The sequence below is a fragment of the Zosterops lateralis genome (assembly GCF_965231275.1).
Source record: "Zosterops lateralis genome assembly, chromosome: 4".
Taxonomy (NCBI): domain Eukaryota; kingdom Metazoa; phylum Chordata; class Aves; order Passeriformes; family Zosteropidae; genus Zosterops; species Zosterops lateralis.
Genome location: NC_139765.1, coordinates 39,653,550 through 39,680,723, shown reverse-complemented (window position 1 = coordinate 39,680,723; position 27,174 = coordinate 39,653,550). Strand labels below are relative to the sequence as shown.

General features: G+C 42.1%; 1 long non-coding RNA gene across 1 annotated transcript in view; it reads left to right on the top strand.

The window, feature by feature from the left end:
- Positions 1 to 21,665, top strand: part of LOC310908424 — a 166,665-nt gene extending 145,000 nt beyond the window's left edge. Inside the window, exon 2 of the long non-coding RNA XR_014589850.1 lies at positions 21,544 to 21,665. This is a non-coding gene — a long non-coding RNA (uncharacterized lncRNA). The remainder of the gene's footprint in view (positions 1 to 21,543) is intronic.
- Positions 21,666 to 27,174: the final 5,509 nt, after the last annotated feature.

Below are 27,174 nucleotides of genomic sequence, written 5' to 3'. Positions count from 1 at the left end.
TCCAATTATGTCACAGACTAAAACAGTGCTGTAGCAAAAGGCTCATATGTAGTTGTGTGATCCATTTTAGGGAGGTAAGTGCCTTGAATGGCTTTCTGTTGTAACATGGAAACCACCAGTTTGCTCACTGGAGAGGAGAGAGGTAGGTACCTCTGATGACATGGAACCTTCAAAATATATGTGTATGGCTTTACTATCATCATCTGGAAGCAAGTGGAAAAATCAATATGATTCTCTTATTTGTAATACTAAATATTGCCCCCAAAAATGCACAATCAAGTGAGACGTGAGATATAGCACTTAGCAGTGAAGTGATCAAATTTCCAGGACACCAGTCTGCACAGGCAGTGTAACATCTCAATCCCAGTGATTAGTGTCTTTTACTACAAGTAAAATATTTGGTGCCTAACACATTCCTCTGCTTTTCTTATGCTTGCCAACATTGATAGTGACTCACAGTAAAACAAAGGTAACTCTTGACATCCTTCACAAACTCCCACTCATCAATTAGAGACCATAAAGTTTCGATGTTTCGATGTAGAAATCAGTGAGTTTGAATGCTGGCTTGTGTGGCAAATGCTTATCCTTCAGCACATAATCGGCTCAGGGCTAATGAGTTAGAAGGGCTTGGATACGGCCAATCAAGTTCAGGCAGCAGCTTATTCCAGAAAGCTTCTATTTTTGGAGCAGCTGAACCATATAAAGACTTAACAGGTTATTCCAGATGAGTCTTATTGAATTTCCTGATGAGTTACTGCATTTCCCAAATGCCATGGGTGGTGGTTGTGCAGGAGGACAGTAAGAAGAGTAAGCAACCTGGTCTACTGGAAGGTGTGTCTGCCCATGGCAGGGGGATGAAAGTAGCTTATATTTAAAGTTCTTTCCAACTCAAACCATTCTATGATGCTATGCCTCTAAGACTGTGTCAAAGTTGGCCACAATGATTTGGAAAAGCTCCTTGTCTTCAACACTCTTGCATGGAGGCTGAAGTAGTGGAGTAGCATTGCCTGCTGTGCCTCGGTATGGGCTGAGTTATCTTTACTCTGTCAGGATGGCACAGATGTCACTCTGAGCAGGGCTAATGGAGGGTAGGCAAGCCATGCTGTGTCCTTCCAAAGGAGACATGGGCACAGCAAGTCAGGCAGAGAACAGGTGACAAATGTCCTCCTTGTGTCCTCTGCAAAGTAAGGAAGTGTAAAGAGTAAGAAGTATGGGCTCAGGAGGATAAGAAGTACCTTAAACTTGCAAGATATGAATGAAGAGAAGAAATGGAGATCAAGGGAACAGGGTCAGAGTACATGTGTTTGTAGACAAATGAAGAGTCTGGTTCAACTGTTGAACAAATGTGGGTTCAGGACACCATCTGTAAATGAGACAGAGATCTTTTCCTCCAAAAGGAAACCTAGTGGGTGCCTGCTGCTGCATAGGTGGCAGTGTCCCAAGACCCCATATCCAGCAACCTGGATATGCTTGAGAGCACTGATGGTGAATCTCAGAGCTGATCCAGCCACCTTGGTGGTGACTTCTGGTGTGGACACAGGGCTGACAGAGCTGCCTTGCATTGCCTGGCACACACTGAGCCAGATCCTGCGTGTTCACAGGATGGTTTTGCTCTGCAGCAGCTTGGGAGCAGGGCAGAGGGAGGTTTCTACACCTGTGGCACGGATGTAGGGTGTGCATGCAAGAGCATTTCTAGTGCTTAGCAGTGGCCCAGCAGACACACTGTGCCTGTGGTGACACGAGCTATGCTGGCAGAGGAGCAGGGGCTACAGGTTAATGTGTGTCTGTGTGAGGTCTCAAATGAGGTGCGTGCTTCCTTGGGTTAGACACACTTGCCACTGGGCTCTCTTATCTTCTGGCTGTGTCTGAGATGAAACACAAGTTTATACAGGAAACCATTGCCAAAATTCAGCTGCTCCACTGCCAAGCATTTGGGAGTTGCCTTTACCCACCTTTAGGACTCTTTGCACAGCCCAGCACTCTGTCTTGCTTGTGGCCCCTGATAGTCAGTGCCACTATAAAGCCATAAAGGAGTCTGCATTTCTGTGCCCATCCTCTGGGAGTCTGTCTCCTGCCTTTCCCTGGAGGCTGAGTGGAAGAGGGCCATGGCACAGCACTGCTGGTGGAGAGTGAGCTGGCAGGGCACAGATCTGCAAAATCACACTCCCTGAGCACGCTTGTAGAAAGGTGTGTTGATCCCTCCATTGCATGCAAGACAGAACATGGCTGTTTTCCAGGACACCTCCTAAAAGCTAACATCTGGCTAGTAGGGCTATGGCAAAGGCCGCCTGGGCAAATAGAGCTGCTGGCTGGAGCTGGCTGTGAAGGCATGGAAAAGCAGCTGAGAGCCTGGCACAGCCTTCAGGCCTCAGAAATACATACAGGGCTGTGCCTGCTGAGGTGAAACTGCTGCCTGTTCTCACACGAGGGAAATCTCAGGGGTTGTCTCCACAGAGGGAACTGCACACAGTGGCATGGCTCCTTTCATATCAGTGTAACCAGGTGGCACCAGTATAGTTCCCTGTGGGGACATGGTTTTGATCCCTGCCTCCAGGCTCCAGCTCTACCACTTGGAAAGCAGTCTCCACATCAGCATCCTGTCTCCTCACCCTCTCCTCCCTCGTTCCTTGCTGTACAGCAGACTCTCTGCCAGGCAGCTTGAGCACGGCACAACGAGCACACAGTCAGCCCAGGAAAATGAGCAGCCACCATAAACCCCTTGATGCTTCCTGCCAAAAATATTTCTGTTGTGTCACTGAATAGTAACCCTTGGTGATGGACTGCTGCACAAGATATCCTTGGCTGCAGGATCAGCAAGTGTTACTTGAGCAAGAAGAGAGCCTCCACTACTTTACAATACCTCTCACTCAAATTGAAGGAAGATGTTGTCATCTCAAATACTTCTAGTTCCACCAGGAGATTTCTCTCTTCATGCTGACCTCCATTTGCAGAGTTGTTTCAATAAAAATTGAGCCACTGGCCATGTTTTCCACAGAAAGCAGGGTGTAAAGCCATGAACAATGAAGCTGCTGAGCTTCTGCAGGATAACATTTCATTTACACTTCTATCCTGCTGTCTCTTTTCTTTCAATTGAATGAAGGAATCACTGATTTCATTAGAAGTGCAAAAACAAAATCTTTTTGCTAGATGCAGGAGAGTTTTGGCTTTTCTCTGGTCAAAGGCTACTGTGTAGAACCATCCTGTATTTTCATTTTCCCATGTCTTCTGGTAAAGTCTGGTCCTTCACTTTTCTCCCCGACTTTCATTAAGGCTCTTCCCAGCTTTGCAGCTCCTCCCCAGGCAGCTGCCAGCTGCCTCTTTTGCTGTTGTTGCTTTTCCTTATCTTTTTTTGTCCAAATATCCATACTGAGTAGCTAAATTTCTAAGAAGATATTTTAAAAGCTAGTCTTAATAGTACATCTTTATTTCACATACCCTTCACTCAGCAGTGGATAAATCCAAAATGTAAAGATATGCTTTACAGAACAGCTACAAGTAATTGGTGGTGTATGGATATTTTTGAATGAACCCATGCAAAAGTCATCTGGTTTCAAGTTTCACAATAAAACTTATTAACTTTGGACTTTGGTTGAAACTCTGTTCAGTCATGAATTAGAAATTTTTTTTTTGAGGGACCTGAAAAAGTTCAGCACTTTCAAATGGTTTTGACATGAGATCAGGTAACCCTTTGAAGCCAAAGGTTACGAGCAGTTGCAGTTTGAGGTTTTGAAGCTGTAAAAACAGTCTATACCAAATGGCAAGTAGATTTCTGGAGGTGTGAGCTGTGTGAACTGAAACAAGAACAGTTTCAGCTGCGCCCAAGTGCTGATGGCAGGCTGCATTGCAGTGCCCTGCTGCCTGCCAGCTGAGAGGGGGAGAGGTGTCTGGTCTGGCACAGGGGTGGTGTGCTGGCAGGAGAGCAGGTGTCACCAAACTTCACACCTGTGGGCTGCACGAGTGATTCATTTGCTCTGACATCTCAAGTGCCATGCTAGGGGTTAAATAACCTGAGCATCACCAGCATCTTGTTCTTGGAGCTATTTTAGGAGCTGTATGGGAACAGCAAGTGTAGGCAGGCATGGGTGAAGCCCTAGGACAGACTGGGTTCTGCAGTCCCCTCCACTGCTCCCATTTGGCTGCATGTGCCCTGAAGCAAAGTGTGTCTGAACTAGTATTGTTCCTCTGTGTCTCCTTTTCCTCATGCTGACACATCCCAGTGTACCTGTGGCACTTTGCTCTTGCTGGAGGGCTAGGCATTGGGTACAGAGTTAGAGGGAAAGGAGGTTTTTCTATCTCTGAATACCAGCTAAGTGCTTGATACCTGAACCTTTTGCTCACTGCTACCACCACTGTGCTGTGCAGTGAGCAGTTATCTGTGGCTCTACAGTTCCCTCCCCAGGGCATAGGAGAAAGAGGTTTTAGTTGTGAGAGGTCTGCTCTTCTCTTTTCCCTTGGATTGCTACTGCCCATATTCAGCAAAACCAGGGCAAGATGGGAAAGTGACTTTGTGTATGTGGGAAGATCACCTGCATTTAATTTAGAGATGTAATTTTGTCTGCCCCATCATTTCATTAATTTATCAGAATATATTGTAGGCAAAATGAGCAATAAGAATAAATAAAGCTAGATTAATTGAACATGGCAACTAGAAACACCTTGAAGCACGTGCCAAAATATGTTCCCATGTTGCCTCTACTTCAACATAGCTTCAGCTGTGTTCTGTGACTATGGCAGTACCATCAGCTGCTGCTGGTTCTTCTTTTCCTCACCAACATCCTGCTCAAGCAAAGCAGAGAGAAGCTGAAACCTTGAGGAACAAGCAGCAGCTCCTGCCTACCCTTCAAGTAGTATCAAGACCAGGAGGAATCCATGGTTACTTGTGTTTGTGTTTAAGGAATGAAATTTAACCTGAAAATCTATCAGAAAGGGGCTGCTACCAAAGTGATAAGGAAGAGTGAGGAGAAACACATGGAAACGGAAAGGGAATGAGAATGCAGGAATAAGTAGATAAATAAAAAAGCAAGCCAGAACAAAAAATTACTTGCCTTACAAGCAAAATTCCTTTATTTCATCTGTGCTCACTTCAGTCCAAGTGTAAGGGTTCTTAGAAGGTGATCTTTTTAACTGGGCTGTACATTTTAGCAGTAGGAAAAAAGCAGAATAACATCTCTTGTTTGCAAGGAGAGATGTGAGAGATCAGTCCTGCAGCTGCAGTACCTCTCCATCCGGTGGCAGGTCCAAGTTGAGATGTGTTTGTAGCTGAAATGGGCAAAAGGGCTGACACTTTCTATGCATGAAATCTGAGTAAATACACTCTCCCTTTTTCAGTTTGAGAGGTTTCAAGGCCCCCCTGATGCAGTGCCTCTGCTATGCAGTATCAGGAAGATGTTTATCTATTATGGTTTCGGGACATGTGCAAATGATGCATTCAGCTCCAAGTTTCAAGCCTGAGCAGGACTGGAAGCAGTATGTGGTCTTGAACTGCTTACTGTGGGGCAGAGAAGTCTGAGCTTCACTTTGTTCATCACTAAATAGAAGCCTGAGAGGAAGCTGGGTTGGGCTGGAGTCCTCAAAGATGAGTGACTTTCATGTTTTACATAATACACATTTTCAACAGAAATGCCCTTGGGGTTGGACCAGTGCCACCTTCCATGAAAAGCCTCTGGAAAACTTACTGTGGCTCAGCAGGGAAATACCAAATCCTCCTGATGTGGAGGCAAGAGGGAGAACACTCTTGGCAAAGCCGTTGCTTGTTTTAGGTAAGGAACTTGGTAAACAAGGCTCTGAATTATTGCACCTCTGAAAAGGGATCAAGATGAAAATATGAGGAGCTTCATCAAAAGAGAAACAAATTTTAATTTTATTCACTTGTGAAGAAATACATCCAGCTTTACCAAGACTAAGGTCTGGGCTGCCTGGCACATTGTTTGAAGCTCTGTCAGAAGAGATTACCTGTTTCATATAGTAATCATAACTAGCATCCTAATGGATTAAAAATACCTCTTTCACCTCCACAATGGAAATTTCTTTTTTGATTAACCTGACTCGCCCTGGAATAACTCAACCCAGGGCTCTTGTGTTGCTCTATCAGACATGCAACACACCCTTCAAGGGGCAAAACCTGCCTCTGCCTCCTACCTCCAAGAACGATTAAACAAAGCAGCCCTTTGAAATATCTGCCAACCCAGAAGTCAGCTCTCCAAAGAAATTATTCTAAATGAATGAGTGTTAGTAGGCAGTGTGCTAGCTGGGGCAATTTCCAAGAGTGATGCTCATCAGGCATATAATGCTGTTGAAAGTAAAGTTGACAGGGTACTCACATACCTGTAGACCAAGGTTAAGGAGATTCAACCTGCCCCTCCCAAAAGTCCTGTCACACTTCCTCTCAGAGTTAGAACTTGTTTTCTAATGGATGTGTCTGATGCTATATTAATTTTGTAGACTTAGTGAAGTGAAAAATAAATGAAAACTTGAAATGGAAATTAGATCCAGGCGTAAGGTAATAATTCAATGTGATCCAGACATTATTAGTAGCAGTAATGCTTTGCACTTCTTATCGTATGAACGGAACAAAATCCTTCCTTTTTATTTTCCCCACTGAGTTTGCTATAAGACCTGCAGAGGTGCACTGCTTTTAAAAGGCATTCCTTGTCACCAAAAAATAGCTATTGAGACCCTGGGATCAGAGCCCTTCCTGGTCATCCGAGCGCACAGGCAGCAACAGCTGTGCCACAGCCAGGGGGCCTGTGGGTATCTGGGCATTGCTGTAGAGTTATTTGAAATCAGCTGCCTTCCTGTGCAGAAGGGCTCACCCTGGGTATCAAGACTGGCAAAGTCTGCTCAGGGTCCTTGGCTCAGCATCACTGCTGGACAGCACAGAACTGCACTTCACATATGGCCCAGACATCCAGCATTCCTTTCTCCTGTGCTCTACAGTCACACTGATCCTCTAATGGAGGTAGCAAGGTAATGTCTGCACAAGTAAAATGAATAAATGCATATTTCTAAATTGCATTTTTTGTTTTCATATTTCTGTATCCCTCTTTCCCTCATGTTCTTTCGGTGAGATTTTGGTGAAATTTACTGTTTTCTTGCTCCAGCTTTCCAAACGCATCCAATCAATTTTATAGCTCTGCAGAGGGGTATCTAGTGTGTCTGCTTGCCAGGATAGAGCAGCAGCTTATAATCGGTTTATTTTCGGCAAGCTGTGTTCTTTGGTGTCTGGCCAGAGGGTTTAACATCAGCTGCACACAGATTTTTGGAAGGCACCTGATGTGATTTTCTGCTGGAGAGCACCTGGGAAAGCAGAGTTCAACTCAGGAGAGAAATCACACTCACCAGGTTCGGTGTCCCCAGGCCAATTGTCTGACCAGGAATCTGCTTCATTTCTGCAGCTGCACACATATGCAACAATTTTGATCTCAGTCCTAAAAATACCTCTCAAATTTCTCCCTCTAAGAAGAAAATGGCTATATAACAAATAAGATTTTGAGTGGTGACACAAGGAGATTCTTCTGTTGTCACTGCCTTGGTCTGCTTGGGCTTTGTCTTGTGTTAAACAAAGGTAGAAAAAAAGCCCTGTAGTTCAAAGCCTGATTCCAAGCCAGTGGAGAGACTTTGAGGTGCTCTGGCATGGGTTTTAAATACTAGTTTTGTCCTCTGAATGAGTTTATGTTGTGGGTATGCAAAACACTTCATGTCTGTAAGTTTCAAAATGTTTGAGGTGTGCTCCTGGTACAATAATGCTCTGAGTTTAGAGCTGACAGTCTGCAAATACAGATGAGCCCCATGGATTAATATTGCTCATTGTTCTGAGGGCACATAAGGAACGGTTTTTCTGGTTATGTACTTGACACATAGCACTCTTTAGGCCAGAAAATGGATTTAGAGCTGCACAGTTTAGTTTTGCAAATGCAGATTGGGTCATTTGTGTGTTTGACTGTTTGATTCATGCGTACAACTACAGCAGCAATCCAGCATAAGCCTGTTTGAAACGTGTCCCTGCAGTCAACTGGGCATTTCTAATCAAGCCTGACTCTGGAGCTACTTTCATACTCCAAAGGGATTACACTATCACAAATCACTCGGTACCATTTCCAAATGGTGTAATTGCTGAATGACAGCTGGAGGAAATGCTGCCTGCTTCCTGATTCATAGGAAAAGTAATTTGTTTAAATGAGAATTAGCACTTTATCGTCTGGAAAAACCACCTATTATATGGCAATGTAGCTATGTCAGAGAAGTAGTGTGTCAACCTGAAGCAAGGCAGAAAATACTAGAAATCTGAGGACCACTATGAGCATTTTCAGCTTTGTGCAGCTTGTCCTGTGAGTCCTAGAACAAAACTGGTCCCTCTGGTTTATCATCTATAAAATGTCTATGATTTTATAATTATCTCCTTCTGAGGTCTATTGGAAAGATTTATCCTTTAGTGTTTGCAAAACATTTTGAGATTCCCAACATTTTACATTCTATCAATGTAAAATATGCATTATTCATCCCCTTTTTAAAATTGAGTTCTGACTTAAGGAGCAAGAGATTATCTTCAAGCAAAATGCAGCTAAAATGAAAAAAAAAAAAAAAAAAAGTTTGTGCTTTTCACAAGACCAAATACTTTAGGGACTTTTTAAAGGTCCAGTTAATTCAGATTTCTCAGAAATCAGACTACAATCTACTATGGATGAACTAGGTACACTGGATATAGATCTGGCAGTGTGGGCATTTGTCTGATCAATTTGGTGTTTGACTTATCTGGAAGCATGTTAGCCCAGATTAATACATTCAGCTGACTTAAAGAAGCTCTTTGCAGCACCAGTGGACATATCTCTGGACAGTAATTCCACTGGGCTCTGCAAACTAATTTTGCATGGAGTCAGCTCAGGTCTGGAAGATCAAATTCATTGTCACTCTGCCTTGGCTCTGTGTGTTACAAGCTGGTTATTGCTGTCTCCTGCACATCAGTCTCGGGGAGAGTTATCAGCCCAGGTACAGTGCAGTGCAGTGCAGTGGGGGTACTCAATGTGGTTCTGCACCTCAATAAACAAACCAGGGCAGAGCTCGCTCTGTTGGGTCTGTTGTACAGAGTCACTCCAGCATTGCTGCTGGGAGCAGTCTGTATCTGCCAGGGTCACTGGGTCCCCACCATCCGTGCTGGACTGTGGCTCCCTGAGGGCCACATTCACTCCTGTCTCCCACTGTAGGAGATGTCTGACAGATGCTGTAAACCGAGGCAGCACATTTGGCACCAACTCACACCACAACAGTCTGCACTAAAGAGGGACTAGCACAATGCCTCAATATCACCAGACCTTCAGTACATTTTCACCAGTTCTAGAAAGAAAGAGAGGCTAAGAAAGAGAAAAGCTGGTTATTCATATTCTCATCAGTAATGGCTACTACACCAGAAAAGAAAGCAAAGCTGTCACATCACAGGCAGCTTTAAAATAATTTATAAATAAGTGGTCAGGAAATTTATCATGCCACAGGTCTCACTTAATTTGGCAGCATTACAGGTTTATCTTTTCACGCACAGTTGTTTTTTAATGGCCTCACAGACAGGCAAGTGCTTGTCCTCCCAGCTGCCAACCTTTACTAGGTATTAAGGTGCTCTTCTGGACAGGGATCCAGGACTGGAGGAAGAGACAACTCCTTTCTCTCCTTGGCATGTTTGCCTCCCAGCACCAAACCCTATTTTTCATCTAAAAGGCAGCCTACTCTTCCTACTAAAAATGCTTTTAGCTCTAGTTACAAGTAGGGTTGCAAACTTGGAGATAAGTTCACTGGTAGATTTGGACTCCTTTGCAGTCCTCCAGCAAGTCAGCAGAGGAGTACACCAAGTTGATTTATCCAGGGGAGCCAGGACAACATTCTGACCCTAATCTGTTGAATTATTATGTAGAGAATGTTGTCCACTCCTTTTCCTGGGTCCCCTTCAGAGCTCTCCCCCCCACCCGGGGGTTATTTGGCAGGGAAGTTTCACAGAAAGGAGAAACTCCGTCAAGAGAGAAACTCAGACAAAAATATCAAGTCCCAAAATTTAGCTTGCAAGAGAAATAGAAGCTAATAACAAAACAATCTGTAAGCTGTTTAGTGGCAAGAGGGCAGCTAGGAGAAAATTGGGTTCATCACCCAACAAGCAGATAGTATGCAGCAGAATCGACCAAGAATGCAGCAAATAATTAAAATATCCAGCAGTCTTTACTAATCATGATTTGAGGACAAATAAAACCATCAGAAAAAAGAGGAAGCACTTGGATTTAAAAAGATTTGCATAATTAGCTTCTCTGAGATTGTGTTGTCCTGACAATGTTCACCTCCAGGCTTCAAAGTGCTTGGAGGAGGCTGCATTTCCACAGCACCTTAGTATGGCTTTGAAAATGCTCAGTGGCAGAATCTCATGCACACTCATCCTCACCTCTGCCCCCTGTACAGCCTTCCCTTAGGTATGATCTACAAACTGGACTGATGATGTACCTTGGGTTGAAATAATCCTTCAAGGATGAAGAGGGAGAGCATTATTTTCAAACTGACAAAATTACAGTACAATTTTACTTGCACAGATGGGAATCAGGAGGAAGTGGTGGTTTCAGGACTAGGAAAAGTGATGAAGAGACAGGATGGAGAGAGATAAGGAAGGCATTAGGTGCAGTGGTGGTAGGAGGCAGAAATTTCTTACACCACTTTCTGTCAAACCTGGTAAAGTGCAGGGTGGTTTCAGAGGTATAAACATTGTCCTCAAAAAGTTGTGATGGACAGAATTGGTTGCTGCAACTGGAAAGCAGAAAAATTATTCTATACACTTAGAATTCACAAAGAGAAAAGAAAATCTGCACAAACTGTAGATCTACCAGTCTAGATTTACCTTCTAAAGCAAAAGAAGAAACAAACTACCTGTAAGCAAAAAGAAATCACAATGAATTTATATTTTTCAAGAATTAAACAACTCAAGTGACTGTGTTTTTCCCAGACAATATCAAAAGCCTGATGAAAAGGATAAAAGCAAAAGATGTCTGATAGCATGAGTGCAGTAGGAGGAGTTGACCCTGTATTTCCCCTGGTATTTTTAAAAGCAGACTGTAGTAATCTGTTCTTTGAGAAACTGGAAGGTTGCAGCTCAAATTTTTGAAAGTCCACTCTCAAGAAATAATTGGCAAAGGTTTCATGTCAAGCCAGAAAAACAGATCACATGATGGCCCAGACATCTGTCCATGATCCAGGGCACATCAGTATTTTCTACAGTATTTGAGAAGCTGCAAAAAGGTGAAGGTTACAAATAGGTAGCTGGTGCAGGGCCAGAAGGAGCTGCAAGCAATTTGAAGGCAAGCCTTGGACTTTAATATAAGCATGACAAATGGCAGAAATTGTCTGGAAAAGTAGGAAACAATCCTATAAGAAGTGCAAAGTCAGATGAGCAGGTGTCAGCAGTATTTTATGCAGAGGTGAGTTGACTGGAGCCTTCAGACATCTTTAGGTGATGTACCAGCGTGCTGCACATGTTCCTCCTTTCAGTTAGAAGGTATTTTTGAATGGAAAAAACAAAGGAAATGGAAAAGCAGTATGTAGAATTCAGTGCTTGCTTGAGCTGTGTTTAATCCTAGCAACTACAGTCAATCTCTTTGACTACACCTAGTAATATTGCCTAAACAGAGAAAATTTTAAGAGAGACAGTGAAGTGTATCTTGCACCATTTGAAAGTGACTTGTGTTGTGCCATGTAAAATCCATACGAAATTTGGCCCAAAGCATTTAGCATGGATTAACTCCAACTGCACTAGTAAACAGACAATCCAAGTACAGAGAAAGAAAAACAGATAAAACAGTTTTGTTCAATATATTCCAGTAAAACATGAAGGAATTAGGAAATTATTGAAGTAAGGTTATGTAAAGGGCAGTTCCCTGTCATGAACTTGACTTTTCTGGATCAATTCTATACCATAAAAATAGATTGGGCAAGTAAAGTCAGAGATAAAAAATTGACCAGGTTTTCTCCTCTGCTGCACCCAAAATATATAAAGCACCACTTTCATCATTCATGGTGGAAGGACAAACACTTGCACAACAGACTGTGGAGAGAAGAGTGTTCCGGGTGCTACACAGACCCTTCCTAGGGATAATCCTGCCCCATACCTATTACAGCTGATGCAGAAGATAGAGACAAGCTGACAAGTATGAAAATGAGCCTCCCTGAGGGCCAGGCCTGAAACATTAGCCAGGTCTCCAGACCTTTTGTGTGTTGCTTCACCCAGTGATGGTTTGCTTTGGGCTAATGGAGGTATAGGCTGTCATTAAATTCTGTGCACACTTGATACGTTGGTGCCTGCACCACTCACATCTCTGCTAACTGGTGCTGCCAGTGACAACAACCACAGAAAAACTCATAAAATTATCATGCAAGAGTAAGGCAGGTCCACTCACAAAATAAGGGGATGCAGCTCACACCCCGTTGTCCCAGGCTTGCTGGTTCATCCACCCACTGGTGCTGTGCACAGGGCCAGCACAGGTCCCACAGGGGCTCTGGGGCACCAAGTCCTTCTCAGGCACTGAACTCTATTGCAGACAGTTTCCCTGTATTACCCTGTATTTTCCTAGCTTAATTCTAGCTTGTAGAATTAAATGCCATGTAACAAATTACATTGTCAAAGCAGACTGAGAAGAAATGAATCTTTCCAGCCTCATTCGCTAGTGCAGAATAAATAATGTGGTATTTCTCAGTCCATTGCACAGGGAACAGACAATGCCAGCTGATTCCCTCTCCCTAACTGAGAAGAAACGGACAGTTAATGCAGCTGGGAGGGAAATGGAGAGGTCTGTCATTTCCAGCACTGCAGATGAAAGTCTCTGAAAACTCTTGCTTGGCAGTGTCAGAAAGCATCTTTCCTCTTTTGATTGTAGCAAAAAGAGAGCATTTTTAAGCAGACCTTTAAAATTTTACATGTTATGCTGAATGACTGCAGCCTAGGTGTCAAAACAAACCTGTTAATCACTGGGGTTAATTAGACCCCTAGAGTCATGAATGTCCACAGGTTACGTATTGTTGTTCTCATTCCAATGAGAATTGAGTGCATCACTTGCAGAGGAATATTTGTGGTTTGTATTTTCCTTCACCACTGAACTGCAATAGAAAAGAAAATTACAGCCTGGCTACAAATGTCCATGAGACTGGAAGTGTTGACTGCCTTGAGTGGACTGGTATTCTGCTTGCTAAATATATATTCCTCACCTGATCACTATTAGCTATCAGTGCTTTGAAAATGCACTGATATGCATTTTATTTGAATGAAGTGCTTTTTATTTCTTAGGGTCCAGTTATAGTAGCTCTCTCTGCTGCCCCCTTCTCCCAGTGATATTGGGAGGTGGGATCTAGGGGAGCCAGGAGAGCTGCAGGTGCTGCTGCCTGCTCCTTGCCTCTGGGTCAGCACCTCTGGGAGAGATGTCTGAGAGGATGTCCAGGAGGAGAGCAGTCCAAACAGCATTTCATATAGGCCTGAGAACAGGCTTCCCACTTCTGATGGACCACCATTGCACACCTTATCAAAGTGAGATCACATGTTCTCTGATGCTACTTTTATACTGTAGATGCTGCAGAGGAAATGAATAGTGACCTAAGATTAAATGTCTGTCTTGCTGGACACGTGCTTTTGTAAGAGACATGATATTGCCAGGCTGTTATTTCACAGTTCTTCAAAACTAGCAGAAATTCTGCAAGAGAAATGAGACCTACAGTCTTCACTTATTCAGTGTCTATCAAGTTAGGAATATAACAAGTCCAGAATATTACCTCTGTGGTCCTCTAATTAAAAAAAAAAAAAAAAAAAATTAGAGATAAGGACAATATACTTTTTTCCCAGTGAACTAAACTATTAATGAAAACTAATAACTTTAGAATGGTGGAAGTTAGGAAGAGCTTTTAGCTACTGATAAGCACAAACCTCTGTAGAAAGGAGTATTAACAATGTACAGTGTGGTTGTATTGGAGACAGAAATGTGAAATAAACCCTGTACTGATACTGTGCTGCTCAGCAAAGTTCTCTAACCTGGTGTGCTCAGTGCCTGTGTTCTCACAGCTAGCAAAAACACTTTAAAAGCTGTTCATACTGGTAAGTAATGTGCATCTGTAAGTATCAGCCACTGGTGCACCCTGTCAGTCATGTTCCTGGGGTTTGTCCGTGCTGACCTGCAGGTTCACACAAGGCTGAAGACAGGAGGAGGCTCTTAGATCACCTCACGTTGCCAGAACTCAGACTGATCTGATCCTTGTATTAAAAATAACCTGTGGCTATCTCCAGCCTATGCCTGCCATCTCTAGGGTCTGTTTTGGAAGGAGGACTTTGAGTATGTCAGCAGGGCCAGAGCCAAAGCACACTGTCAGTGTTTGCCATGGAAGCCATCTAAAGTCTGGCAAATGTTAGTTAGTGCTTTCAGCATCTAGGAACACAAGCATGGCCATGGTAGCACCATCACTGCAGCTAGGGAGCATGGATCTCACAAACCTATCCTGTTGGGTTTTCACTGCTACCTTCCTTGCACCTTTTCTGAAGTTGGGCACTGAAGGATGAAGGTTAAGTAGGGCCCATGGTTCATGAGCTACATGGTGCACCTACATGAGCTCCATCTGCCTGACCAACACAGGCCCACCATGGGTCACTGGGCACTGTGGTGTGCAGTGGTGCAGTGTCAGTATCAGGCACACAGCACAGGTGGAAACATACACATCTGAAATAAATTCCTTTACTTTAATGCACACACTGGTAAATGACTCAGTTTTGCCTGTCTCTGGCACAGGGGGCAGACTGACCTGTGTCAGTTTTTAATATCCTTATATTACATCTTACTTTCAGTGTAGTTGAAACCCACAAGTATTTTCCACTTCTCACTTCACCCTTCCACTTCTCTCCCCAAATTTATGATATTCTGACAGGTTCTGGACTGTCCACCCATTGCCTGTAACCATCTTTACAAAAGAAGGTCCTGCCTCATGGGGCATTTCTGTGCACTGTGAAGCATGTATGGGTTGTAATGGAGGTGATGAGTATTGGGACTGCTTCTTGGCACCTTCCACTGGCCAGGACCACCAGCTGAGCCTGGTAGTGCTCCAGCCCTCCTGGATACTTCAGGGGAAACCTGATTGACTGGTTCTGCCAATATGGAAAAAAGCCCATTTGACGAAAATGTTGTTTATTTTTTTATTAACAAAATCATACCAGTCTTGAAAGATATTCCTTGAAAGAATTTGTTTTTTAAATAAAAAAGTATATTGAAAGAATAAAAAGAAATTTAAGTTCAAACTATTTGTATGTTGTTGTGGCTTCTCATATTCCAACAAATGTAAGACTTTGTATCACTCTTTCTGTATTATTTATTGATATCAGAATTACTACTGCATAATTCAATGTTCTATTATAATGTAATAACTAAGTCTAAATATCTGAATAATTTACTGCTGACTTCAGTTATTTAAAAATTATTATAATCAGCTGCTGTTTTACATGGAATAAAACAACCTGCTTTACATAGCGTAGTGTTTTCCAATACATAGAGACAACATGAAAATTCTATGAAAATTTGACGAACAAAATAAGAATGGCTTATTTGCATTTTTTCTTTAAAATGTTGTTCAGATATAATATGTATGAAACATCAAATATATAAAATAAATTATTCCACTCAGAACTAACCAGGAATTATCCATGATTTTTTTTTAAGTCTTGCACATTAATAAACCATCTCCAAGTTATTAAACATATAAAAATTTCATTAGAAGGTTAAAAGGCATATGTATGTGTGTGTGTGTCTGTGTGTCTGTGTGTGTGCTTTTCAGAAGGTATACTTCAATTTGCTGGGGTGCAAACCCCAGCTTGTGGCAGCTGGGAGATTTCCAGTGTGTGTTTGCCCTATGGGTCTTCTCCAATGCCAAATAAAACCAGTGCCCAGAATTTATTTACTTGCATTTCAAGCTGAACACCAATATAAACAGCTAAATTACAGAGTGAGGAGGGCTTGGCAGGTACACCCAAGGAATGGAGCTTGAAAGAAATTTGGAAAGACTCTAAGATATATTTTGATAATGAGCACAAAATGCAGATAAAAGCAAAATAGAAAATGAATGCTGGACACCTGCACTTGGCAGAAAAAACAGACCCAGAAACAAACACAAATGCAATTCACACCCATCTTTGGAGTCTGTTCTGTTAAAAAAGCTACAGCTTATAAAAGATTTTACTGAGTCAGTTCTAGACGGCAAAGTTTGAAATGTGATCCCTCTTCTTCAAAATTAAGCTGTTTAATATTTGAATAGGAAAAAGAAATACAGTGAACAGCTTTGAGAAGTTTGCTTCACTTGCAGTCATAATTAAGGATGATATTATTTTGGCCTTGTATATGCATGTGCAAGTGTGTGCTTGTTTATATGCCTTCAACATAGAAGTAGAAGGCAAAACACAGCTTACAGATTTACAATGCATTGGGGGAACTTTGTTTTGTGCACTAAACCCAGTGAAAATGCAAACATAAACAACATTGGCCAGACCTAACTAATATAATAAATGGAAAAGAAGAAACAAAGTTAATCATGGAGTTGAGTTCAGAACACTCCACGGAACAGGTCACTTCAGGAAAGGTTTGAAGTGATGCTGGGCCAAACTTCATGGTCTTCAACCCATCTGAGAAGAAGGCTCTAGGAAACAGGTGTGAAAAAAAATTATGTAGCAATCCTTTTTGTTCTATGGAAGAAAAGAGAAAAATGTCAGCAAGCTCACATTATTTGCAAGATATTCAATGTTTTAAGGACAAGTATGAACCTCAGAAAATCAAAGATGAAGCCATCTTTTATGAAAACATGTTTTCAGTTTCTGTGAAGCAACTAATCAATTAGTGATTTTGTGCACTGATGAAGAAACATTTATAGTTTTGATGTAAAATTATAATAAACTTACATTTGATGGTTTGAAACAGGCTGAGTTCTCATGACCAGATAATTTTAAAAAACCCACATATTGAGAAAACCCCAGATTTAATCAATAGGCCTCTAATTCAGGTGTGTTTTCTTCATCTAGTGCGATTTCCTCTGTCATATAATTCTCACTCCTCCTTGGTAGTTATTAGAAACCTAACAAAAAGGTGTATTGTGAAGAGCCTCAAAAATCTGCAAGGGAATAAGAGCCATAGGCTCATTTGTGTGTGGTCCTGGGATGACAGCTTGTTTGTCCTGTCTGCAAGTCACAAGCACCAGTTCTGCCTATGCAGAAACACAGAGCTGTTCTTGGGAGTATTTTCTTCTCATCACTCCTGCTTTACTTCCCACTTCCTTTTTGCTCTGCCTTCACACTGACTAAAATCCATGGGAAAAGCATGTCAGCACAAAAAAAAAGCTCCCCAGAACTGCAACACTGACTCCAATAGTGACCACTTAGAGCTATGTAGGGAAGCATGCCAGCAATGGGAGAGGAGAGGAACACAGCCTCCCCTGTCATCACCTCTCTGTCACCAGTAGCTTCAGCCAGTCTTGTTGAGTTTATTGTGAATTTGATGAACTTCCTTCTTCAACTTCATCTAAGTACTTTTAACACTGACATCCTGTGGCAATTGCTCTGTGCTCAAAATTAAATTCAGCAAGAAGACACGTTACTCACATTTTTTCTTGGGGGAACAAGAAGTGACTGAATATTTTCCAGCTTCAAAAGTAAATTAACAAAATCCCAAACTACAGGATATTTATGTCCCAAGCAACTTTTCCAGATGGAGAGGCAGTTTGGAAGTAAAGCTTTCATGAAAATTATAGGCATCCCTGCCATAAAAATACCATTGTGAGTGTACTCTGCCATAGTCAGATGGATTTTTCTGAGTTTAAGCTCACTATTCTACCTTGGATGACACAGGAGATGTTGTGTGCTCTGCCTCTTAACAAGAAGTTCTTAATACACAGTAGCACAGTAAAGTGAAGTGGAGATCTTAACAGCCTTTAATTAACCTGCTGACCCCTGTGAACCCATTTGTATATTCCTCGTGAGTATAAATTACACTGAAACTGAAAGCAGAAAAATCAAATGAGTAACATGAAAGCTTTGCAGAGATACAAAGGGCAAAAGGGCTTATGAGGTCTAACTTATTTTGAGTAGTCTATGTTGCTTTGAAAAAATCCTGACCAAATGTTTCAGCAGAGTTATCTGAGGAAACTGGGCACCAGAAGAGGAGGTGTCTTGTTCAGTCTTTACAGTTTATCTTCTGTCTGTCTCTGCTCTTCATGATATCCAGTCAAACAAATATAAAATGGACAGATTAAGTGAAATGCAAGAAGACCAGAAGAGGGTTTGCAATAAGAATACGGCCTTGATGTTTTTCCAAAGTGAGACATCATGGTGGAGCAGGCACTCGAAGAGCCTCCTTTTCGGAGGCTTGACATGCAAGTCGGGATGTTTCAGTGTTATCTAGGCTGTAATCCCATCCTTTACATAGTGTCTAATCCACAGAAAAGGTGCCATCAGTGTCAGATAAAACATACCTTTAGCCAAAGTAACCACCATTTTTGCATTACTGCTTTTACTTTTACCATCCTTTTCTCCCATTTGGACGCAGACTTTCATGTCCCACTTCCATTTGGCCTAGGCCACCAATGTCTCCTCTGCAGAGAAGCTTAGTGCAGAGTTGAACCTGTGTGGTGTCAGGACATCTCTTCCAACCCTACATGGCTTGGGAATTCTATCACCTTTTGCCCAAGGGAATGAAGAGCTCTGTAACTTCAGGCAGGATCAGAGTGAAGGATGCAAGTGAAGGGTTTTGGCCAAGCTGCATAAGAGTTTGAAGAGAAATCTTAACTTATGCCTGGAACCTGAGGCCAAAAGCTTCTGCTGGATTTTATCTATGAATTTTGGGATTTAAAGAGATAGGTATGCTCTAAGGAAGAGCTAGCTCTATCAGATCATAGCAGAGGTTGAAATTTCAGCTGAAGGAAAGAGATCTGCCTCTCTCATATACACTTTGACCAGATCTTCCTTGGTAAGGTATCTTTTGTGGATCACTTTAATTAAATGGGCTGTTACACAGAAGCAGGCATATTTTAATGCAAGCAGGTTCCTAGTGTTAATATAGAGACAAGAATGTCAGAATGAGCAAGCCATCAGTCCAAATTCAGCTACAAGATTGGGTGAGTTGTCTGTAGGCAAGAGGTTAATGTCAGCACAGTTCTTAGGAAAGACTGACTCTTAAAATATCATAACCGAATGTATGGTCTTCTCAAGCTACAAAAATCTGTCAGGCCCTTTGCCAAGAGGAATTGGGTTGCACATGCTGCAGCTTTGGTTCCTTGGTGCTCCAGCAGGATGATCTACACACATATACATTTCCAAATCCAGGACAGCCTTTTTATATTTAAATGGCCATGAGTGCCAGTGAATTTTCCCCCAGCAATTGTACACCCTCTGGACGGACATGCTGTATTCCATAGGGGTCAAACATCTAGGGGGCAAATTCCTGATTAATAAAAGCCACAGCTAGTTCTCCCATCTCCTCTGCACAGCAGCCTACAAAGGTGTTCCACCTAAATGCTTGTTCTGCAAGAATCCAGATTCACAGCACTCTATGTTTAAGTTATTTTTATGTAATTTGAAGACTAAACTCTTTGTGTCTTCAGGCAGTTGGCTGAGATACCTGACACAGCACCAACACCTGCCTTGTGTCTCTCTGCAACAAGAAGAGAGTAGACCCACTCAATGCTGATTAGGATCTTATTTGCAAATATCATCCCACTTACACAAGAAAAAAATGTGTGAATGTGTGTTTTTGTGGGTGTTCAAAGAGGTGAATGTAAGAGTATTCACATCCTCACAGTTTTACAGGATCATTTGATCCTGTCTGAAAACGCAGGCTAAGGTATTTAAAAGCAAAGAAAATAATCTGTGGAGAGGAATACAGTGTCCTGCTAAAAATGTTACATGTCTGGTCTGGGAATACATACATTCTAAGGAGGCTATAAATGAATGCTTAAGCACTTTAAGTGCTGTGATGACCTTCACATGGTCTTGGGACATGCTGTATGGTATTCTTTAGCTGCCACTCCAATGAAAATAATGGAAGCATGCATAACAGAGCCAGCCTGGAGCAAACAATTGCCTCCAGGAACTACCAGATTGCCCTGCCTGATATAATGTGTTGATGATGTCAAAACAATGTAATTCTGCTATCCTAGATGCAATAAATGCTATTTATGAATTCCAAATCAAAAGCACATGTAGACTGAGTCCCACATTTTAATACCTGGAATAGTACTGCTGTTGCTATACAAACCATAAATCATTTTTGTAAGAATGAAGGAAATATATATCTGCTAGTGCATTAATCATTTTAGAGTAGTAATGTTGCATGACATAAAAATATTACCTAATATAAATTTTTAAACAATAAAAGTGCAAAGTTTAGCTATTCCAATTTATTATAGTTGTTATTGGAAACTATTTGGACAACCCCTGCACATTTGCTTTGCCCTTGTGAGCATTACTAATTTTAGCACAAATGATCATTCATCTAAGAATTCATGCCTGAAGTGAAATGATTCACCATTTGTTATTCTCTTACGATAAATGTTTGTTACCCAGTCACAGGAGGCAAACCAAAGAGTTACTATGCAGCTCCTCACACAGCACAAATAGTGAGTAGTAGCAAGAAGCATTCTGCCAGTTCTGGAGATGAACTGAATCAGTCCATGGTAACATCAGATATAAACACCTCTTCTTTCCTTTCATGCTCCACCAGAGAAACAATCATTCCCAACTAAGCACAATTCAATTCTTACCAGGAGAATCTCAGCTTTACTGCCGAGCTTACTGAAGCTGGTGACAGGACAAGTCTCTCCCTCCCCAGATTGTGAGGAAGCACAGCCTGAGGGAGGCACTTCAGACTGCTCCGCCTGTGTTTCAGTGGTTCTGTACTTCTCTTTACTGGTCAGGTGCCATTATTGGTGTTGGCTTGCATCTTACTTCCAACACCAAAGGAAAAGCAGGAACTTCAAATGCAGAAAAAATATGAAAACCAAATCAGGGCTTTTAATGAAGTTCCAGATGGGCATGCTCAAGACTGAGTGTGTGCCAGGCTGTACTAAAACAAAGCACCACAGCCAGCTCTTTGAGTTCCCTAGCATTGCTCCAGCACTGTTTTCCATCGAAGAGTACCTGGGCTGACACCTGTCTCCCTATTCTTTATGGTTCAGTAAATCTGACAGTGACAATGTCCCACTGTCATGAGAGAATTCAGAAACCTGGATTCATAGCATGTGTGTGATGTATTGTATTACCCATTAGCTTCAACACTACAAGAAAAAGTGCAAAGCAGAAGTCAGTGTGCAGTCATCAAACTGGATCAGTTGGGAAAAATGTGTTTACAAACTCATCTCAAATCAGTTGAGTTCCAATTCCTAGAGCATTTCATTTGGTATGAAGGTCATTTTCTCTTCCTGATATACTGAGCTTACCCTTTTTTCCCCAGAATAAAATAATCTGTCTGGACCCTGTTGAGCAAACTATGCATGCATGTCTTCTACAGACCAGGGCTAGTACAGGAAAAAAAAAAAAAAAAAAAAAAAAAAAAAAAAAAAAAAAAAAAAAAAAAAAAAAAAAAAAAAAACACCCAAAGAAATATGTAAAAAAATTTAATGGGGAAAAAAAGGCTCTGGATTCTAAAGCCCATAATTTTGGAGAAAAGCAATGTTTGTGTGTTGAATGAGAAATAAAAAACAAGCAGAGTGAATAATTCAGGATTTAAGTGCATTATTGGAATTATTGTTAATTCTGCTACTGCCCAAAAAAACCACCTGCAACTAAAAGTCAATGAAGAAAGGCAAGATATAGCTTACACTGTGGTTGACACAGTCCCAGTCCCCTGATCTTGGCTTGGGCCTCCCATGTCATGTAAACAATGATACACTCAAATAAATAGCCTTTGTCAGTGTGGTTCACAATAACTGGGGTTGCTTTCAACACAGCCAGTTCTGCTCCTTTGGAGCTGTGTCTGGGGCAGTTACAGATTCTCAAGTTCCTCTGCTGCCACATGAGGCTGCGGCATAAATGCTCCCTTGTGCCTTATTGCTGAGTGGGTGGGTGATGCTCAGGTATCGTGCTCCTATATTGAGTATCCCTGCCCAGGACCTCATGGTTACTCTCCCTACTCCTGTGTTGTGCACCAGTATCATGCTTTCCCTTTCCTTCTGCTTCAACTCCATGAAGAGAGAGTCCCAAAAAACATTTTTCTTTTTTTCTATATTAAGGTGAAGTGAATATCCTATGATTGGTCTTTAAGGCACTTTGCAAAGGGCAGAAAGCACCAAAAGACTGTGCTAACTGAATTTCTATAGTGTTAGGCTTTGCTTTGTTAGGGTTTCCTAGGCTTGTATGCCCATCTTACTCCCACATGCTGATCAGTTCTGTTCAGCCAATTTCTCTCCTTGGTGCTTTTATCTTAATTTTTTGGTTCATGATTGACTTATATATGCTTTGAATAATTTGTGGGCTAATCATTAGCCTTCCCTGCAAAAGGTGTATTTCTGCCAACTATCCCCTCTCCTTTTTTTTCATAACATACACTTCTAATTACATCTCCTGCCAAAGGTTACCTGAGTTTTCATATCATGCCCCGGAGAGAGCAGTTCAGAACACAGTGAATTATTCTGCACGGCACACACTGCACAGCATTTTCACCACTGCATTTGTGCTGCTCATTTGCATTTGTAAATTTGACATCTGTAAGATTTTCTCTACGTTTCAGTGTCTTACATAAGTAGGCCTTAGTGGGACCCACCTCAATCTAAAATGAAGATGCCAAGTAACAGGTTCAATCATTTGGAAAGTGCAACTCATTAAAGAGAGCAGAGCACTCAGATTACTTTTGGTCCATCTTTACTGCTTCCAGAAGGACAGTTTTCATGGCCATATGGTCAGTTTTTCCAGCTGTTGAAATGTTTTTGAAGGACTATCATTCAAGACAAAACTGTGTGTCACCGGGGATAGACGCTGACCTCTGCAGGAAGAGGGTGGTTTGGCTCAAGGGCTGGGCCCTCCCTGCCAGAAGGATGCTGCTAGGAGGTGAATTCTGTGACATCTCTTATTGAACCTCATCACTCAATCTAATGATCCTGCTCAAGTTCAGGCATTACATTGGCATGCAGGACAGCAGAATCAGAGCCTAGCAAGGCCTGGTATTTTGAACCCTGACATACAGCAACTAATTTATATGCAAATCATTACCATGTCATAAACATCCCCATTTCCTAACAAATTGATTGTGATGCCTTGGGTGGCATCAAGAAGCACCTTACACCACAGAAGCATTGCCAGAAGCCCTTGAATTTGAGCTGCAATGCCAAAACCCAGTCTAGCATTACTTCTCATCACAGCTTGTGAATGGAGAGAAAGCCAGTTGCTTTTTTTTCTGGGAGTTGCCTTTACTGCCTCAAAACAGGCATTCAGCAGCATGTGAAATCTCACCTACCCTCACATTGCTACCCCAGAGGTAGAGAGAGGTTTCCTAGAAGTCCTGCATCATATCTGCCAACCTCATGCAAAGTTCTGGGTGCTAGAAAGTGCACTAGGTACTTGTATACAGGCAGCTGAACCTGCTTCAGATGGGCAGCTATCTGAACCAGGCTGACTTTGTGCTAGTGGAAGGATTTAGGTATATGAGCAGAGGTTTCTAGTTCTGCTGTATAAACCCCAGTCCCCACATGGCAGAGGCACACATCCTGAAGATCCGCTGTCAGAGCCACTGGTCCCATTGGGAGGTCGCTGCACCCTGAGTGTTCCAGATGACAACTCCTTCCTGCAACCAAACCATCCATCTCTGCTAGGTGGGAAGACAGCCTGGACAGACAGACTCCTAAATACACCCACAAGCAGGTTCCTTTTTTGGAGTTGAATTCCACACCCAGTTAACCAGAGGCAAGTTCTATTAAGTGTTTCCAAACATTAATGCCTTTGATCTGCTTCTCAGATTGAGCCAAATTAGCATGGGACACAAGAGGCTCTGCAAGAGGCTGTGCCTTTAGACATCTAGTTAGCCATTTAGTTAGCCACTGTTAAATATATCAGTATGTAATTGAAAATTACAACCTTATGGGGGCAATGTACAAAATGTCACCTGCCTGATTATGAAATCATTAACTACTTTATTGTTCTTTGTCATCTTTGTTTTTTCTCTGGAAGTAATAGGCATTTTTCCTGTTAGAAGCAATCAAAAACTAGATTTAGATTGAAATAGCACATTGGTAATTGATTAAAATCAAAACATTTTTTAACTATTCTTTCATTCCACTGTAATATGAAATGGAAGAAAAGCATACAGCCCAATTAGATTAAACTCCCACAATCAGCATAAAATGGCCTTTATTGATGCTGACACCAAAAAAACCTGATTCCAGCCCCTTGTGCCCTTTTGTTCCTGCATCAGTGTCCCTTAAGCTGCGAAATGAATTGAGTCAGGAAATTATGATCTGAAAAGAAGTTTTGCTGTGTTTTATACCTGATTAGTCTTCAACCAGATGCGGCTCAGCCAGGCACTTCACAGAACTTAATGCTGGCACATGAAAAACATGGGAACAAGTGAATAAAAATTATGTCTTTTATGAAACCACAATCTGGAAAAGTATCTAACAAATTTTGAATTTATGGTCTGGGGAAATTAATGCATCTTGCAACACTTGGACTAGGTAAAAAACTATTAATAGCTTAAATGCTAAAGCCTTTGTTTTCTCTGCAAAGCAGCAGTGACTGCTCAGCAATCACTCTTGCGTGCTGATCTTGCAAGCCTAACAGTCTTTTTTTTCCCACTGCTGAGTGAGTCCCAGATGGTTCATAGAGCTATTTGTCCTACATACTTATAAGGATCCATTATCTGGATAGCTGACTCGTGCAGCAAAAGATTTTCCAACCCAGAATATTTCCTCTCAGTGCTCTGTGCTATGTTTTTCAGGCATGCACGCAATATTTAAATTTATATATTTATTATTTATTATGGAGTCATTCTTTGAAAAAGACTGCATTGCATAAAGAAAAAAGAGCACATTTAATGCCACAATCAGAACCTAGTGAGGATTGAGATAATTCCACTGCCACAGGGCCAGAAATTCTGCAGCTGAGATTGTCATAAACCAAACACCTGCCTAGTTTATTTCTGAATGTTCATGCTAGTGACGCTGATCTTGTAGATCTAAAAAGCAGAATGCAGACCTGATGAAAAAATGCAAGAGTGTCTGATGGTTTGTAGGGCAGGGAGAGGTTGCAGGAAATGCTTGTGTTTGGGCTGAGGAAAAAGTAGAACTTCTTTATTTTGCAAGTAGTCCAGCAGTTTATATAGCTGATAGCCTTATCTTACAGGTGTTTTTTTGGAAAGACCAGTGGAATGGTAGGATGAGTTTTGCTAAGGCAGGAGCAACTGCCCTCTTTAGGAAATACTTCTGCCAAGTCACAAGTTGCCAGTTTTATCTCCCAACACAGTGGTGGCTAGAACCCGTAACTGCACATCAGGATGGCAGCTAGGCCAGAAATGTCCTCCTACAGCAAGTCAGCTCCTCACCCCACATCTCCTCACTTCATTCCCCCTAAGCTAGCAGGCAGGCTGAACTGCCCTGCACTGGGCACTGTTTCCTTGCAGACCTCTCTGCACTCTGTGCAGAACAAAGGCACCTGACTGTCAGCTGCCTGTACAGCTCTCCTCCAAAGGGTCTCCATCGGCAAAATACACCTGAGATTTGATTTTCTCATGCTGGTTCATGGAGAATTCAAAACTGGTGGGGATTTGTTAAGGAAGCATAGCACAGGTGATCGGACTCCTTTCCACCCAAGGCTACATATGTGGCTGGGTATAAGCCCAGCCAGAGCATCTCTGCCTGCCAGAACAAGACTGGATGGCCCCCTTGGCATCACACAGCCTCAGAGGGAACAGCCCCAATGTCAACTAACAGCAGCTTCACTTGTCTGCAACTGCCTCATGCATCTGACCCGGCTGGGGAAGGGCACAGATGTGGCTGTAAACAACACACCCATGGAGTGCAGAATCTGTGGCCAAAGCATCATATCTATGCCCCACACATGCAGAGCATGGGAAAGCATGCATGTTATAGTAGCATATAATTTTGTAAGCAACTGCCATATAAGATGAACAAACAAAGTGGCATTGCTGACGTTAAGCCTTGTTGCTGTGTTACCCTGCCCCTTGCAGAACTGTTTTCACCATGGCAAAGGGGGCACAGACATCATTTGGAAACGTAATACAGTCGGTTTTCACTGTCTGAATCAGATACCTCCATCATCCCACCCAAACATTTAGAGAGGCGTCATGACCCCTCTTCATGTGCATAAGTCACGGACCCATCCAATATAAGAGCATTATAAGGAAAACATCACTGTAGCAGGTGCAGCAACTGCTTAACAATGGATTTTTCATCTCCTTTTCTGAGCACGTTCACTGTTTGTTGAACTTCATACTGGCTCTCAGAGTCAGTATATAAAACTGGCAAGTTTTCTGGTTTGTCATGCCTTGGAATTACACAAAAATCCTGAACTGCCTCAAATCCATTTAAGCTCCCTATTAGCACAGTACCTCTGCCTAGACTGGTTTGGGGATTGTTAGAAAAAGATACAAAAACACAAAAGCAACAATAAAATTTTCTTTGCTATGGCTCCAACAGTTTCACAGTCGCTTGACACCTGCCTTCATAAATCAGCTTACAGTCCTGCCAAGATAAGTTTCTTTAAAATACCCTTTTATTACTTCACAGAGCACTAGCTTTTTGCCATTGCAGACTCAAACCAAGCCTATGGTTCCTGGAACAGCTTGTACTCCATCCTCTCTTCTACTTCCAAAATAGAATATATTCTATTCATCCAAAATACTTGTTTTAAAAACACTGTGGTGGTTCAGACTGCAGCTCCTGGGCAAGTGTGTAGAGGAGAAAAAGTGAGAAGTAGCTGAGTGAAAACGAGGGTATCAGAAAGATACAATCTAGTTCCTAAGGTGGAAGGAAGTCATCATGTCCAGAAATCCTAGGCTAAGAGGAGGGAGTAGTCCTTCAGGGTATTGAGCCCCTTTGTGACACACTCAGGTGGCTCACTGGAGTCTGGTCCTGCTGGAGGAGGTCTACAGCCACTCAAAATTAATCTCTTTTATCCAACTCCTCATGTAGTGCTTGGGGCACACTGAA